The sequence below is a fragment of the Copidosoma floridanum genome, unplaced genomic scaffold, assembly GCF_036245765.1.
Source record: "Copidosoma floridanum isolate Cflo_tuat_1 unplaced genomic scaffold, Cflo_Japanese_pri ptg000020l, whole genome shotgun sequence".
Lineage (NCBI taxonomy): Eukaryota > Metazoa > Arthropoda > Insecta > Hymenoptera > Encyrtidae > Copidosoma > Copidosoma floridanum.
The window spans coordinates 30,949,542-30,966,651 of NW_028321897.1; positions in this window are offsets into that span (position 1 = coordinate 30,949,542).

Here is a 17,110-nt window from a genome sequence, read left to right on the forward strand (position 1 = left end):
CAGAAGAAAAACCTGCTTATGTGTTGCAGAACAAATACCGTGCTGCACTTTTTGTAATTGTAAAAAAGAAAACACATATAAAAATAAGTACAGTGGAAAATAAAATAACAAAAATTGTGGTAACTTCGTAAGATATGTATGTATATATGTACAAGATGCAGTATACTATAAAATAGATTCTAAACAAAGAAATGTATCGTACCTCAATAAACTACGTATTATCACATTATTATACTTTGGGGTAGTCCTGTTATATTTTCTTAAATTTTATTTTGCACACATTGATAAAATCAAAAATTTTTGATTACTGGTTTATGCTAATTTGTTGACAACAAGAAACTGACTACATAGCTATATATATACTACCGTAAGCCCCTATATAAATTGGAGAATTAAAAACTTTTTAGTAAAAAAATATAATAAAAGCAAAAAAACATTATTTTTAGAAAAAACTCCATTTTTGCAATTTGTTTATAAAATTTGTTAATAAAAAAACATGAAGCTGCTAAGTTCACAGAACAAAAATAACAAACGAATAAAATTAATCAACTATGAGACATTCTTAAACCCCTGCATGAGCTGAAGAATTAAACACTTTTTAGTAAAAAATTATAATAAAAGCCCCACGTTGCAGCTGTGTGAAAAACGGAAAAAGTGAATTTTTTACAGTTCACGTTTTTTTGCGGAAATAGTATGGGCTTAACAGATGTACATTATACATTATACAAAACTTTTTGTTTAAAATAAGCTCGAGAAGCGGAAAAAAAATTATTTTTAGAAAAAATTACATTTTTGCAATTTGTTTATAAAATTTGTTAATAAAAAAACATTGATCACATTTGATATTACGACCCACCATCAATAATCATATTCAGCAGGCAAAAATACATAAAAAACAATCTATGTATGGCTGTCCAGATAACAAACATTTAATGCCAGAATATATTGTATTGCGCCGAGGCCGTACGGTCACATTAAAAAGGCACAGACCGTCAAGCTCGCTGGATAAGAACAACCAAATGAAATCAATTGGTCTTTACGTATTCTTCAAATACTATGTTTGGCTCACAATTTGAGAGGTGTTGAGTTGAAAAATATTAATCGGGCTTTAAGTAGCAAGCTATTGAAAATAGCAAAAAACGCATTCTTTGAAAGTTGTCGAATTTTTTACGGGAAAAGTATTGGGTTTAGGCATATGGTGTAAATGAACTTTTTTGTTAAAAATGAGCTAAAGAATAGGAAAAAAATTTTTTTTTCCAAAAAAATGAATAATTTAAATTTGTTTATAAAATTTGTTGATAAAAAAAAATTGTCCATCCGGATCGCGACCCACCATCGATAATCGTGTTCAGCAGGCAAAAATACATTAAAAAAACCTTGGTGGGTCCGTTCTAATTGAAAAGGCCACGGGACCCTACCTGGCGCCTAAACTAATATTCTTAGAGTCGTTATAACGTTGAGGCTAGAAAAGCAGCATATAGACCTTTGGCTAAGAGAGCTTGGCAAAGAGTTAAAGCCGAAGATTTGATTACTGGAGAAATCAGAGACATCAGTTGTTCTAGAAATAACGAGCACTATAAAGCTTAGAAGTAAATTAGGTATGGGTTTAAAACATTAGAAGAGCAGTTCATAGAAAAAACCATGCACGACTTTAAATATAGTTATAAAATTCGCCTCACAAAAATGAAGACTATGAACATTAGTGCCTGTCAAGTTATGGGTTATTGAGTTTTCCAGATAGTCTGGAATACGTCATACTTACATGATATTTTTCAATGTATGTTATAGTTCATTTTTAAAAGAATTATACAAACAAGAATTATGTGATTAACATAGGCTCTTATGAGACACAACCTCAAGTTTGACATGTACGAGGACAAAAGTTTTTGAAAAATGTAAAGATATTGACAAAAAGCCTATCTATGCATTAATTCTTACTTAATAATTTAGTAAGTAAGATTTTGAGGCATGTCGTAGTGCCTTTTAAACAATGCCAACGTCAAACGTACGTGAAATATTGAGTTTGTTGGGTGCAAGAGGGGGTACGCGATAAGGGGGGCCAAGATGTGCGCACAGAGGGACTTCCCTTTTCTCGCCCTTTTTGAATGATACTCTCGAACTTCATGAAAAAGTGCGCGTAAAAAAGTAAAAAAAGTCAATAGGAAAAAATTTGTTAAAATACCACTTATTTTCTCCCAAAAAAAGATTATCAAAGTAAAATTGCCTGATAGAGCTGTAACAAATGTTGACTTATTGAAGTAAGCTGAAATTCTAAATATTCTTAATTATGGTATAATTTTTATAAGAAATGAGTTATCTGCAATAGGCCGATGTACAATAAAACTGGCATGGTAAGTCTTTATGATAAGGATAGACCTGGAACTCGCTAATTTTGAAAGCTTTGGTAATTTGCAACCACCTATAAATTTAATGCTATACTTGGGAGTGTAACTAAGGATAAGTACAACCATCAAAAATTTCAAGACCTTAAATCCTTTAATTGCGGCAATTGTGCCTACGATTTCTATCATGGAGGATGTCAAAAATTACATAAGGTAGTGTCTTCATCAAAAATCACTCATTCGCTTTTCAGTTTTTATGCAAGAAAAATTGACACTAAGTCTATTTAGTACTTCTTCTGTATTAGAAGCATAGTGTTTCACCAACCAAGTTATTACCAAAGTATAACTACGCTCTTGGCTTAGTAGTAGTCTTACTTTTTAATTTTATTAGAACTATCGATAAAGGTGATAATTAATTTTACGTAGGTAATCTAGTGGTCACGTTTCCAACTGGCAGCTACGAAATTTAAGATATTGAATTAGTATTGATTATAGGTGTATTACAACCTAACAAAACAGCCATTGACTTTAATCCAAACAATAATACTTTTTGAAGTAAGATTACTTGTAGCCACTCAGTTAACCAAAAAATTTTATGGATGGTTCCAAGATTTTACTGAACGAGTTCTTAAAGATACCACCTTAAATTAACAGAGTCATCGGAGAAAATATCTTGAAAGCTGACGTATCAAAATAAGAAATTTCTAAAAAGTCTAGGATTCAAAATAATAAGCTCTGGTACAAATTAACTTGCAAATTCTTGTTTCATTGCATTAAACATAAAAGAAATTCTAAATATCAAGTATCCAGTCATCTAAAATGAGATTAATCCTTAGTATTAACGCTTAGTCCTAATTAAGACTTATTGACTGACAATGCAGGGTGACCAAGTATTTAAAATCTGAGTACGAATACTCATATTTAGTACAAATCATCTGAATTTAACAAGCAATAATGACTATTTTGATATCTTAATTTCTCTGAGTATGACGTTAGGTTTTGTTGAAACCTACTGCAAGATGTAAATGTGAAGCTTGAACTCACACTCACAAGATCCATAACCGATTTCATTGCAGTTTTGTAAACACAAATTCCTGCTGCAAGTGCTACTAATAGTGCAGCTACCTGGGAATAGTTAAAGATAGTAATAATAAATCTTGAATGGTTAATGCCCTACGTTATAATGTCAAATTAGCATAAAATTCGTCAACTGAACTACCTGCACAATGACGAATTCATGTTCATGAATTTTCGCACTTGGAAGCTGTACAAACACCCACTCGTATTTACTATATAAAAACATACATGGACAGTCTAGACGTTCAATTAATTAGAAGGGCATCGGTATGTTTTATTAGTCTCCTAGATGAACCGTGAGAATTAAAGAGCTGTAAATGCTAGTGAGTTTGATTATTGCAACATATGAAGTATAGAACTCCATTCGAATTGGCAACATATCAGCCTATTGACAGCGACTCTTAGAGAAAAATGAAAATATTTTATTAGAACGTTGGTTTTATGGCATACCATATGGAAATCAAGAAATTTCCTGTGTAACACGATTGGTACAATTCTTCAAAAATGTGCACAAGATTTTAGAACTGATAAAAAATTATTTTACAGGAGATTTTGTTAATAAAACAAAACCGTTCTCTTCTACATATAAATCAAATTTGTAAATATGAAGATGAAGTAATATAAACCAAAGTGTTGGTAGTAAAAAAGTTGCAATCTGCAAATACAAATGTAATTTAATATCTTTATAGTTAATTGATGGTCAAAATAAAAGTTTCAAGACTATGTGTGAGCAAACTAATTAATTGGATTGTTTTAATGGTTTTTATTTCATACTGTTAAAAACTTTATCACTGGGTTAAAACTGGCATCATATCACATAAATAACTATTTATAAATCATCGCATAGCATAAATCACACAGATACATCATAATATTTATAAAAAAGATTAGTAACCAAAAAATTTATACTTTTACTAATAAAATGAAAATTTTTAACCAGATTTTGTGGAACTCACAATGTATATTTGATGTATATTGAAAATTAATCTTTATGCACAATTTATGTATATTATTAGGATGTATAAAGTGCATCTATTGCCCAGCTGAAAAAAGTAAGACAGAATTCCATGTGTCATTACTTCTGTGATAACAAGTATAATGACTTCTGTGATAACTTCAGGAAACTAATATAACATTACATATGACATTATTATGACGTTTTGTAGAAAAAAAATTTTAATAAAACTTTTTCTTTTAATTCCTGAAGTAGTACTTAAACTCCACTGTTTTACTATGACAAAAATTTGTTCTTTTTTATAATTTGTAATTTTATGTATTTTTCATTATGGAATTATGTATAACATCAACCATCCAAAGCCCCTTATGTGATTCCATCTGTACAACTATATTGAGACATTTCAAGGAAAACGTCCTAGGTTCGCCGCGCGATCACAACAAGTCACTGTTTTCAGTTCATTTCCTCAGCCTTATTCCTATCGTAAGAAAATGTTGCTAATAACATTATCCATGTATTTTTCAGTCAGCTTTCCAATCGTGTGGTTAGTTTTTCGAAAAAATTTTATTTTCACTGAAAAAACTAATATTATTAATTTTATGACATTTAATTATTTATTTAACACTGAAGTATGCTTATACCTTATAACGTATCATATAGTTTTGTACAATTAAGGTAGTATCTGTGATTTTTTGTATGATATTCGTATAAAATCATACTAAATTTTCATAATCAAGACCATCACACTGCATTTTAGGTGGAACCAGCAGTACACTTAATGTATGCGTGTACATCATGAAAATTTTAAAACAATTCTTGAAGCTATAGATCTAGAACATTTAACGCAGAGTACTGAACTGCCTTTTAAAAACTACCACGAGTGTATGAAAGCAATGGTGTGCAGTAATTCTATTGAAAAATGTTTCTTAGGTGCAGAATGTCTAAATTGTCTCAGTATGTCAACATTACGAGCATATCTTCTTGAATGTTTTGAAAAATATGATATTTTTGAAAATCAAATGTGAATCGTGGTTTCAGACAAACATATATATCATTGCTCTACAAACTTTGAACAATTGTCATGATTCTGTTGACTTACTGTGAGAAACATTATTAAAACTTGAAACTTATGATTATTTTGCTATGAAACAATCATTTTTTATTAACTTACTGAAGGAAAACTTAAAGGTGTAGAATTTATTGTAGCTTTGGTATCGTATAACTCGAATTTTTCAGTGAGAGTACACTGCGCAAAAAGGCGTTTTTAATGTAAAAAACCTCAGCTTTCCATCTAGTCGATTAAAAAAAAAAAATATTAAAAACGACTTTTTTGAGACACAACATAATTTGTGCTTTTTTTTCAGTGGAAATAAAATTTTTCCGGAAAACTAACCACACCATCGGAAAGCTGACTCAATAATACATCAAAAATGGTATTTGCAACATTTTTTAGGAATAGGGATAATGCCGAGAAAATGAGCTTAAATCAGTAATTTTTAGTGCTCGCGTGGCAGGCCTGGAACGTTCCGCATAAAACACCTTATATGTAAAACTATACGTAATGCCGTATGGATTTCCTGAATTTATTTCAGAATTGACTACACATAAAATTTATTTAATGTTTTCACGTGGGTGACCTATTATGTTATGTGGAAAAATAAATGAAAAAAATTTAATTTTTAATTTTCCTAACATAATAAACAAAGCTAATTTTTAATAACAAAATTAAAAAAAAAAATTATTTCAAAATATTTCTTTAAAGAAGAATTTGATGCTCAGTTGAGACAGGGGGGTCAATTATTATATGGATCTACAAGTAAAAAAAAAAAAACGCAGACAGAAGCATCCCCTGTTGTTGCGGTCCAATAAAAACCAATAAAATTTTACAATGGGATTTTTCTATTAGTTTCTTATCGGTATTTGCACCCGTAAATCCAAATAAAATCCGAAATGGTTAAAAATAGATTTTCAATATCATTTATTATAACTAGGACATGATTGAACAAAAATAAATTGACAAATTTATGTCATACCATCCGGATGGTAACATCAAAACGGGGGGATTAGAGTATTTTATATGTAAATTGAAAGAAAAGTTAGTTATTAATTTTTATTAGAATTTTGTAAAAAATACTTTAGTCCCCCCGTTTTGGTGTTACCATCCGGATGGTATGACATAAATTTGTCAATTTATTTTTGTTCAATCATGTCCTAGTTATAAAAATGATATAGAAAATCTATTTTTGACCATTTCGGATTTTATTTGGATTTACGGGTGCAAATACCGATAACAAACCAATAGAAAAATCCTATGGTAAAATCAATGAATTTTTTATTGGTTTTTATTGGACCGCAACAATAGGGTCAGGTACAAGCCCGACTCGTCGCAAAAAGCTACAGCTAGGTAGAATACGTAGATTTAGACAATTATTTACCAGAGGTAAGATTCTTTACCTCAAGGCTTCTGTTAGCTCAGGCAGTTGAGCACAATCTTGATGTACATAACTTTGATGTTCAGACCGTATTTTTGTATGGTAACCTAAAAGACGTGATATTCATACACCAAGTAGAAAAGGCTTCGTCATCACGGACGGTCTAAGAAATTTCTGTATGGGCTTAAACAGGGAAGTCGAGCTTGGAGCAAAAAACTTCAAGCTCTGCTCACTTACATGAAGCTGAAGCAGTCCAAGCATGGCACTTGTGGTTACTATTATTTTTAAGATAGTGTTGTGTTTATTATACCTGTGTTCGTTGATGACCTAATTGTAAACGCCCTAGTTTATCTGGTAAAAATAATAAGTTTCCAGTCTGTCGAGGGTCGAGTACTTAAGGGTGAATCGAATAAGATTCCAGAAGCTTTTTTCTTGTTTAAGGCTAAGGAGATTGGTATTTATCAATGAAACAATTAAAAGCCTCAAGTCTGTCCAAGCTTTAGAAGGTTGGGGTTTATAGGAAAAAATACAGCCTTTTGTTCTGTCTAAGGTATCAAAGCTTAGGGCTCATTTCCAAGCCACATTGGTAATCAACATCTCGCAGCAGTTTTTTAAGCCAAAGTAGCAGCAGCTACATACGTGGATTCAATAGTGCTAAGTATCATCAGCTCTTGACGACAGGAAGTCTAGGTAACAAGTCTAGGCACCAGCTTGTATGAAAACTTATCTCAAGGTGGATCACTGGATTTTCAAAAATTTAGCAAAATTCAAATCTTAGTACTCTACCGGTTTGTCCATTTTGATTTATACATTTTACACTTCAATGCAAGATTACAAGAACCTTTTAATGTAAATAGGCTAATACTTTTTCAAGTTATATTTCTATAAGTGCAATATACACGAGCGTAAATCAATGATTTCAGAATTCTGACCTTGAGGAAATATGTGACGGAAATGGATTTTGTATGTTACTTTCTCTTCACCTTGCCTCCCTAATAGTTTAGGCGCCAGGTAGGGTCCCGTGGCCTTTTCAATTAGAACGGACCCACCAAAGTTTTTTTAATGTATTTTTGCCTGCTAAACACGATTATCGATGGTGGGTCGCGATCCGGATGGACAATTTTTTTTTATCAACAAAATTTATAAACAAATAAAAATTATTCATTTTTTTGGAAAAAAAAAATTTTTTCCTATTCTTTAGCTCATTTTTAAAAAAAAAGTTTATATACACACCATGTGCCTAAACCCAATACTTTTCCCGTAAAAAATTCGACAATTTTCAAAAAATGCGTTTTTTGCTATTTTCAATAGCTTGCTACTTAAAGCCCGATTAATATTTTTCAACTCAACACCTCTCAAATTGTGAGCCAAACATAGTATTTGATGAATACGTAAAGACCAATTGATTTTATTTGGTTGTTCTTATCCAGCGAGCTTGACGGTCAGTGCCTTTTTAATGTGACCGTACCGCCTCGGCGCAATACAATACATTCTGGCATTAAATGTTTGTTATCTAGACAGCCATACATAGATTGTTTTTTATGTATTTTTGCCTGCTGAACATGATTATTGATGGTGGGTCGTAATATTGAAGGTGATCAATGTTTTTTTATTAACAAATTTTATAAACAAATTGCAAAAATGTAATTTTTTCTAAAAATAATGTTTTTTTTTGCTTCTATTATATTTTTTTAATAAAAAGTTTTTAAATCTCCAGTTTATATAGGGGCTTATGGTAGTATATATAAAGCTATGTAGTCAGTTTCTTGTTGTCAACAAATTAACATAAACCAGTAATGAAAAGTTTTTGATCTTATCAATGTGTGCAAAATAAAATTTAAGAAAATACAACAGGACTACTCCAAACTATAATAATGTGATAATACGTAGTTTATTACGGTACGATACATTTCTTTGTTTAGAATCTATTTTATAGTATACTGCATCTTGTACATATATACATATCTTACGAAGTTACCACTATTTTTTTTATTTTATTTTCCACTGTACTTATTTTTACATGTGTTTTCTTTTTTACAATTACAAAAGTGCAGCACGGTATTTGTTCTGCAACACATAAGCAGGATTTTCTACTGCATACTTTACAAGAACAAGGTTGTAATAATTCTTCGTAAGGTGGAATTAAAGTTTCAATTTTTCGTGGCATAAGAAGATCGTCACACTCTGTGTAACCAAACTCTTTCGGATCTAATTGTTTAACATCAACATTCAAACATTTAATTTGATAATGAACTACGAAATATGCTCTTAAAATGTGCAAATTGATAGAATTAGAGGTCGGAGGTAGATCTTCAATTAAACACTGTTTTTGATGATGATAAGACCATACACGCAATTCATCAAAGCTATTGCATTTTGAATTTTTATTAACAACACATACCAAATACTCTTCAGCCTTGGTGATAGTTTCATTCAAATTTGACTCAGAGTAATCTGAAAAATATAGTGATATAAAAATAACACCGAATACTGTTATCGTTAGAATATAGTCAAAATTTTCATGAAAATCGATAAGCTCTATCTTCTGATGTTTTTAAATATATTAACATGTTTTTTGGGGGAGGGGTGTTACTGGTATTTGCCATTACTAGAAAATACACTATCAGAGAACTCACAAGAACGCATCGAACTGCACTCTGAACTGCATGCAGAAATACTCGCGCTCACTTGTTTAAACACAAGTTTAAACAAGTCTGAAACGCTACAGGGACTTCCCATCGTTTCGCGGGAAAACAACAAAAATTCAAAATTTCAATGTTTCAAAAATTGTATTGCAATTAATATTTTACTTTGCTATCAAGTCAAGGGACACATTGATCAATTTACTTTACTAATTGATTGTATACGTAACACAAATAAATTGTTTTCGAACGATTTTTGTAAGACAAAAAGTTTGACAAAAGAAGGGGATAGTATTAAAGACGTTGGGTTGTCTTGCATTTTTCTACTTTGAGTTAAAAAGCATGAAGCTGCTAAGTTCACAGAACAAAAATAACAAACGAATAAAATTAATCAACTATAAGACATTCTTAAACCCCTGCATGAACTGGAGAATTAAAAACTTTTCAGTAAAAAATTATAAGAAAAGCCCCACGTTGCAGCTGTGTGAAAAACGGAAAAAGTGAATTTTTTACAGTTCACGTTTTTTTACGGAAATAGTATTGGGTTAACAGATAAATATTATACAAAACTTTTTGTTTAAAATAAGCTCGAGAAGCAGAAAAAACTTTATTTTTAGAAAAAATTACATTTTTGCAATTTGTTTATAAAATTTGTTAATAAAAAAACATTGATCACCTTCAATATTACGACCCACCATCAATAATCATGTTCAGCAGGCAAAAATACATAAAAAACAATCTATGTATGGCTGTCCAGATAACAAACATTTAATGCCAGAATGTATTGTATTGCGCCGAGGCAGTACGGTCACATTAAAAAGGCACAGACCGTCAAGCTCGCTGGATAAGAACAACCAAATAAAATCAATTGGTCTTTACGTATTCATCAAATACTATGTTTGGCTCACAATTTGAGAGGTGTTGAGTTGAAAAATATTAATCGGGCTTTAAGTAGCAAGCTATTGAAAATAGCAAAAAACGCATTTTTTGAAAGTTGTCGAATTTTTTACGGGAAAAGTATTGGGTTTAGGCATATGGTGTGTACATAAACTTTTTTGTTCAAAATGAGCTAAAGAATAGGAAAAAAATGAATAATTTTTATTTGTTTATAAAATTTGTTGATAAAAAAAATTGTTCATCCGGATCGCGACCCACCATCGATAATCGTGTTCAGCAGGCAAAAATACATTAAAAAAACTTTGGTGGGTCCGTTCTAATTGAAAAGGCCACGGGACCCTACCTGGCGCCTAAACTATAACTGTATCACCCCGCGCCAATCTTCTCCACACCATACCATACCACGCCACGCCACACTACATAGTAGAGCACTCATTTTACATTTTATAGAGTTATATTTTTTATTCTCCAACCGATTCTAAAAAAACAAACCTTTCTCCAGAATTAAGCCTGCGATCATCTGCACACGAATCCAGGCTTTTACCCACTCTCCTATGAAAGGTCCTGATATTAGAAACTCGATTACTTTTTTTCATGGTATAGTCTGTAATTGATTTTAAATGCAAATATTCATTTCCTGTTTACTAATAAACTTGGTTTGATTCATAAATAAATTGTTTATTTAATAAACTAATTATACAGTATACAATAGAAGTTCAATTTTGAAAATCTGATATGGATCAATACATCGCAAACAGTCAGAAATCGTGACGGTTGGGAGTGGCAAGACTTAGCATCAATTGTGAACAAAGAAAAAGCTTAAGGAGGTTCGGTCGTTTTTGAGGAGATGTATTCACTCTCTGAAAAAAATTAATGTTGTATTTAACATGCTTGAAGAACACATGCATTTTTTCAACACTTTTTACCAGCTAAATCTTCAAGAAAAAAATTCTCGAAATCGCATTATCTATCATTGCTCTTATGGGTGAGAGTGATTATTCAGCCTTTGTAGCACAGGCAAGAGATGTATTCATAATAAGTAAGAAGTTCGAATGTTAACCCTCCTGACAAATCTCACCTGAGATCTCATCTGATATCTCATGTGATTTCTCACCTGAGATCTCATGCCAAATTCTCATCTGAGATCTCAGGTGAGATTTTGGAAAGAAAAATAAATAAAAAAATTTTGTGCAACAATTATAATTAATACATCAATAAAATGATTACCTAAAATATCATTAGTTATAGGAAAAAAAAAAAAATTCGACTATCATGGGACACGTACTCGAGCCTCCAGTTTTACAGGCAAGCATTTTACAGCTTGGCCAGAGAGGATGAGATACCATATTGACAATTTACGTCTATATAAAGTGTAAGTACTATGTGTTATTGTTTTTCTCATTCACAACTAAATCATACAATTATTAATAGATATAATTCTTCCCAATCTTAATTCTGATAGTTAACCAACTAGATAATATTCAGGAACATTATTTTCTTCACAAAAAATATTTTCTCTCTTAAAGTTACTCTTAAGGAAGCTTTATATTCAAGTAGAGCATAAGTTTTTAAAAAGAATTATGAATGTTTATTTGAATGTAATTATGAAGAAAAACTACAATAAAAAACAGGGGGACTTGATGTGTTGTGAATAAATTATTTTTAAAAAATCCAAATTGCTTGCGTGTATATTATTTTGTTTAAAAAAAACACTTATAAAAGTTGGAAATATTTAAAGCTATTCATGTTATTCCAACTTTTCAAAGCTTTTTATACTCCGTGAATAATTACAGATAAAGTCATCACTGTAAATTTGTTGATACAATTCATGTTTAGTGAGTTAAATGTAATTGTTTTCCGAAAACCCAAAAAAGAAGTGAAAACCTACAGTTTGATATAAACAATGAAACCTAACTCATTATAATACACATGTATTGTATCATAAAATTTACAGTAATTACTCTATATGAAATTCTTTGAGGAGTATAATAAGTTTAAAAAGTTGGAATAACATGAATAGCTTTAAGGATTTCCAACTTTTATAAGCTTTTTTTTAAAATAAGGTTCCATTGTTTATACCAAACTATCGGTTTTCACTTTTTTTTTGGGTTTTTGGAAAACAATTACATTTAACTCACTAAACATGAATTGTATCAACAAATTTCCAGTGATGACTTTATCTGTAATTATTCACGGAGTATAATAAGCTTTGAAAAGTTGAAATAACATGAATAGCTTTAAATATTTCCAACTTTTATAAGTGTTTTTTTTAAATAAAATAATATACACGCAAGTTATTTGGATTTTTTTTTAAATAATTTATTCACAACACATCAAGTCCCCCTGTTTTATGTTGTAGTTTTCCTTTATAATTACATTTAAATAAACATTTACAACAATTATTAAAAACGTATGCCTTACTTGGATATAAAGCCCCCTCAAGAGTCACTTTAAGAGAGAAAAATATTGTTTGTAAAGAAAAGAATGTTCCTGAATATTATCCAGTTGGTTATAACTATCAGAATTAAGATTGGAAAAAATTATATGTATTAATAATTGTATGATTCAGTTTTAAATAAGGAAAACAATAACACATGGTACTTACACTTTATATAGACGTAAATTGTCGAACTGGTATCTCATTCACTCTGGCCAAGCGGTAAAATGCTTGCCTGTGAAACTGGAGGCTGGAGTACGGGTCCCATGATAGTCGAATTTTTTTTTTTTTCCTATAACTGTTTATATTTTAGGTAATCATTTTACTGATGTATGAATTATAATTGTTGCACAAAATTTTTTTATTTATTTTTCTTTCCAAAATCTCACCTGAGATCTCAGATAAGAATTTGGCATGAGATCTCAGGTGAGAAATCCCATGAGATATCAGATGAGATCTCAGGTGAGATTTGTTAGGAGGGAAGCTTAACTCCTAAGGAGGACTCTTGTATAAAAAACATGTATCTTATCAGGCATTTGGAAAAAATATCTGTACAAACGTAAACAAAGTCACGAGCAGGTCCTATGCTAAGTGTATGGGAGAGAACCGAGCATCGTCTGCTGTCAGCTGGTCTTATCACACGGAGCGAGACGTCCTTACAAAATTGCTTCTAGAACTCGTTAAACTTAAAACCATGATCTGAAACTTGGTACAGCCTTTCTCAAGACCTCAAACTATAATGCTGTGCAAAAAAGTTTGTTTTTAGAAAATTTATAACACACTTTTATTGATGAAAACTGAGTCTCCTTCTACTTTTTTAAGGTTAATTTTTACAATGAAAACAACATGTTTTTGAGTTTTTTACACGAAATATCGGAAAGCTTAGCTGCTTTAAAGTACGTAAGGTTAATTTTTTGTAACATTTAATGGTTTAACCTTCGAGCATTGACGAGTTGAACACGGTTAAATTAACCATGATGGAGTGAGCGGACGTTCTCATGCACGGTTAGTACAACTTACTTCAACACGTTGTCTTATAGGAGCCCCTGCATACCCGCTCACCACCCCTGGAAAAACGACCGAATCTCCTCAAAGTATGCGTTTTTTGTCCTCCTGTAGATGTCACACAAGAATTCGCGGTTTATCTACTTGTCCTGGCCCAAGTGCATTGTAAATGTTAAGAAAATACATCTCTACTATAATTTGTTTATCCCGATATACAAAAATTACTATGGATAGGGAAATTCAAAAGTCATGTACGCCCACAGTAAAGAAATTAAAGTAGGCAAGTACGATAGGAAATAGAAAAAAAAATTTTCAAATTAGTTTTAATAATGTATTTGAAAAAAAAATTTTCTAGAGCAAATCGTTATTGGGATTATGCCTCTACCACGTGACCTCAGTATATATATGACTAATATAGAGGAGAAATAACACAGGTCTTATGAGAGGAATCTTGTTTTTTTTTTTTTTTTCGCACTTAAAAAGATATTGAGTTTTAAAAGGTTGTTAATCCCATGTTACTGACATTATAAGAGTTACGTAGTTATTTTTTTCCTTTGGTGAATTCGTTCATGAAGGTTGAAACAGGGTTTTGAACGTATAAGAAGTGCCGTTTAACCCTACTTTGAGCTGTTTGTTTCAGCTGTTTCTGCTGCTGTGCTACTGCTGCTGATGCTCAGAGATAAACAAACAGCTCAAAGTAGGGTTAAACGGCACTCCATATACGTTCAAAACCCTGTTTCAACCTTCATGAACGAATTCACCAAAGGAAAAAAATAACTACGTAATTCCCATTATGTCAGTAACATGGAATTAACAACCTTTTAAAGCTCAATATCTTTTTAAGTGCGAAAAAAAATAAAAACAAGATTCTTCCCATGTGTTATATGTATCTCCTCTATATTAGTCGACATATATATACTGAGGTCACGTGGTAGAGGCATAATCCCAATAGGAAAAAGTACAAATTCATTACCAGCATGCAGTGAGGAAGAATTCAAGATGGAAAGAAATTCATGAAAAAGCTTTAGTATGAAAGTCGGTACATTTGGATTTTCTTTACTGATTGTAGTACAAGTTAAGTAATACTAACTTAAATAAAAAGTGTTTTACTTTTTAATTGCTTTTGTAAAAGATAACGTACGATTTAACTTAAGGTAAATATATTATTAAGTATACAAATCCATAATTTATAAAGATGAACGAAAAAACATAGACAAAGTCAGCTAGTACGAGAGCATAAATCGAAAAATCGCAGTTTTACAACTTTTTTTATAATCGTCGCTATTATCTGCTGACAGTTCAACACTACTTATGCGTAATGCAACGCATGACTTGTTCATATTATATAAAAGTTTAAAACAAACAAAACAAATTTTGATGTACTACATTTTGATACACTATTCTTACTTGTGGTACATTAATATAAATTTCAATAAACATCTAGCTTGGACTAATTACAAAACAGCACGGAAACGCATAATTCACTAAGACAAATAAATAAAGATTGACAAAGTGAGCAAGTAAGAGCTTGCAATGAAAATCTATGAGTTTAACAGCATCATCAGTTAACTATCAACCTCCGTTATCATCTGGAAACTATGTCTAATTACTTATATGTAAAACTAAAAAAAAATGTGTACTTATCCAGTATAAGTTGAGAAAAACAATAAGAACAATTATTAATATTTAAGGTGGCTCCTGCGCCTAGTGCCGTATCAAAATGGGGAGACTAAAAATTAATCATTATTTTCTTTAAAATATGGTATAAAATTATCGTAGAGACTGTTGTAAGCCATATTCTACATTTTATCAGTTACTTTAGGGAGTAAATATAAAAAAACAAAAGTTTTATGCTGCTCTAATTGATGAACTGTATCGGTACGCTCCTTCAAGTTCAAGAATGTGGCAACATTGCTCAGCTGTAGTCATACCTATATGTTTTTTTTTTTAATTCAAAATGCCTCAAAAAATCGTTAAAAAAAAAAGTTAGTTGAAAAAATTATTTTTCATAGTTGTTTTACCTCCAATACCACCCATAACAAATATCTAAAGTGATTCTACTACAAAGTTTTTGGATAAAAAGATAAATGGTATTTCTTAAAAGTAAATTTCAGTCAAGTTTCGAAAAAAATACCTCTGCTTCTGATGCGTGTAGCTAAGCTATAGTTAAAGTGTTCTAACCCAAATTAAATTAAAGCTAGGATTAAACCTAATCCATTGAAAAAAAATTTAGTTCCATTTAGTGCCTCCATTCAAAATAATAGCTGTTTAAAGAGGAGCAACAAAAATCGCGAAAAATGAGATTTTGTAGACTTTTGCCTGAAGTCCGTAATTAAAAAAAAAAAAAAATCCTTATAACTTTTGATTACTGGCACCCAATTTGCCAAATTTTTTTTCAATTAATAGAGCTTAGTTTTATCAGTTATCTGAGCTTATTTTGGACCACCTAAAACGTCGTACTCCTTTTACTAGTGTCGGAAGTCGAATTGATATTCATCGATGTATCTCCCGAAAAAAGGCCAATTAGACTAAACATCGAGACACATATCCCATGTTATAGCCCAAAAAAACTGAAAAAAAAATTTCGTAAGGTTCCAATGCATAAAAGCTAGAAGAAGAGACACTTTTACCACTGAGGGGTATGGAAGTGACGGGTACGGAAGTAACATTTAGAGCTTTGGAGTACTGTTGTGGCTCGTAGAGTTAATATAAAAAGTTCTCCGCTTACAAAACATCTTTCCCCAATAAATAGTACAAGAAAATTTTTCTTCCTTTTTTCCTCGCCTGTATGAGTTACAGAGTACTAGAACCAGGGGGGGACGGAAGTAACTAAAATTTTTGTACACGAAAATTGAAATGTGTGTCAATTAATGAGATAAAAATTTTCAACAGCTTTGGCTTGTGTTTTTATCTTCTCATAACGTGAGACTAAAAAAGCGATCACTAAAAGGTGTTACGAAATATAACAGTGTGGTTTTCAAAGCGATTTTCACTGTAACCGACATTTTTGTTCGAATCGTGGGACATTTGATATTTGGTTAAAACTCTTTCGTATAGGTTAAAAAAAATGTTTTTATGACATAAATGGAACATACGACGTCTACTTGACGATGTACGCGCAAGGACATGTCAGAAAAGCTTACTTTTTTTCTAGTAGGTGCTTTTAGGTGCGAAATTGAGATTGGGACAGTACACAGAAGTAACATTTTAATTACATTTTCTTGTTTATCTCTTTGAGGAGCCAATGTATCAGCTTGAAAGTTTTTTACAAAAAACTTTAACGCTTTTAACACAACTTCAAGCACATTAAATATTCAATTTTA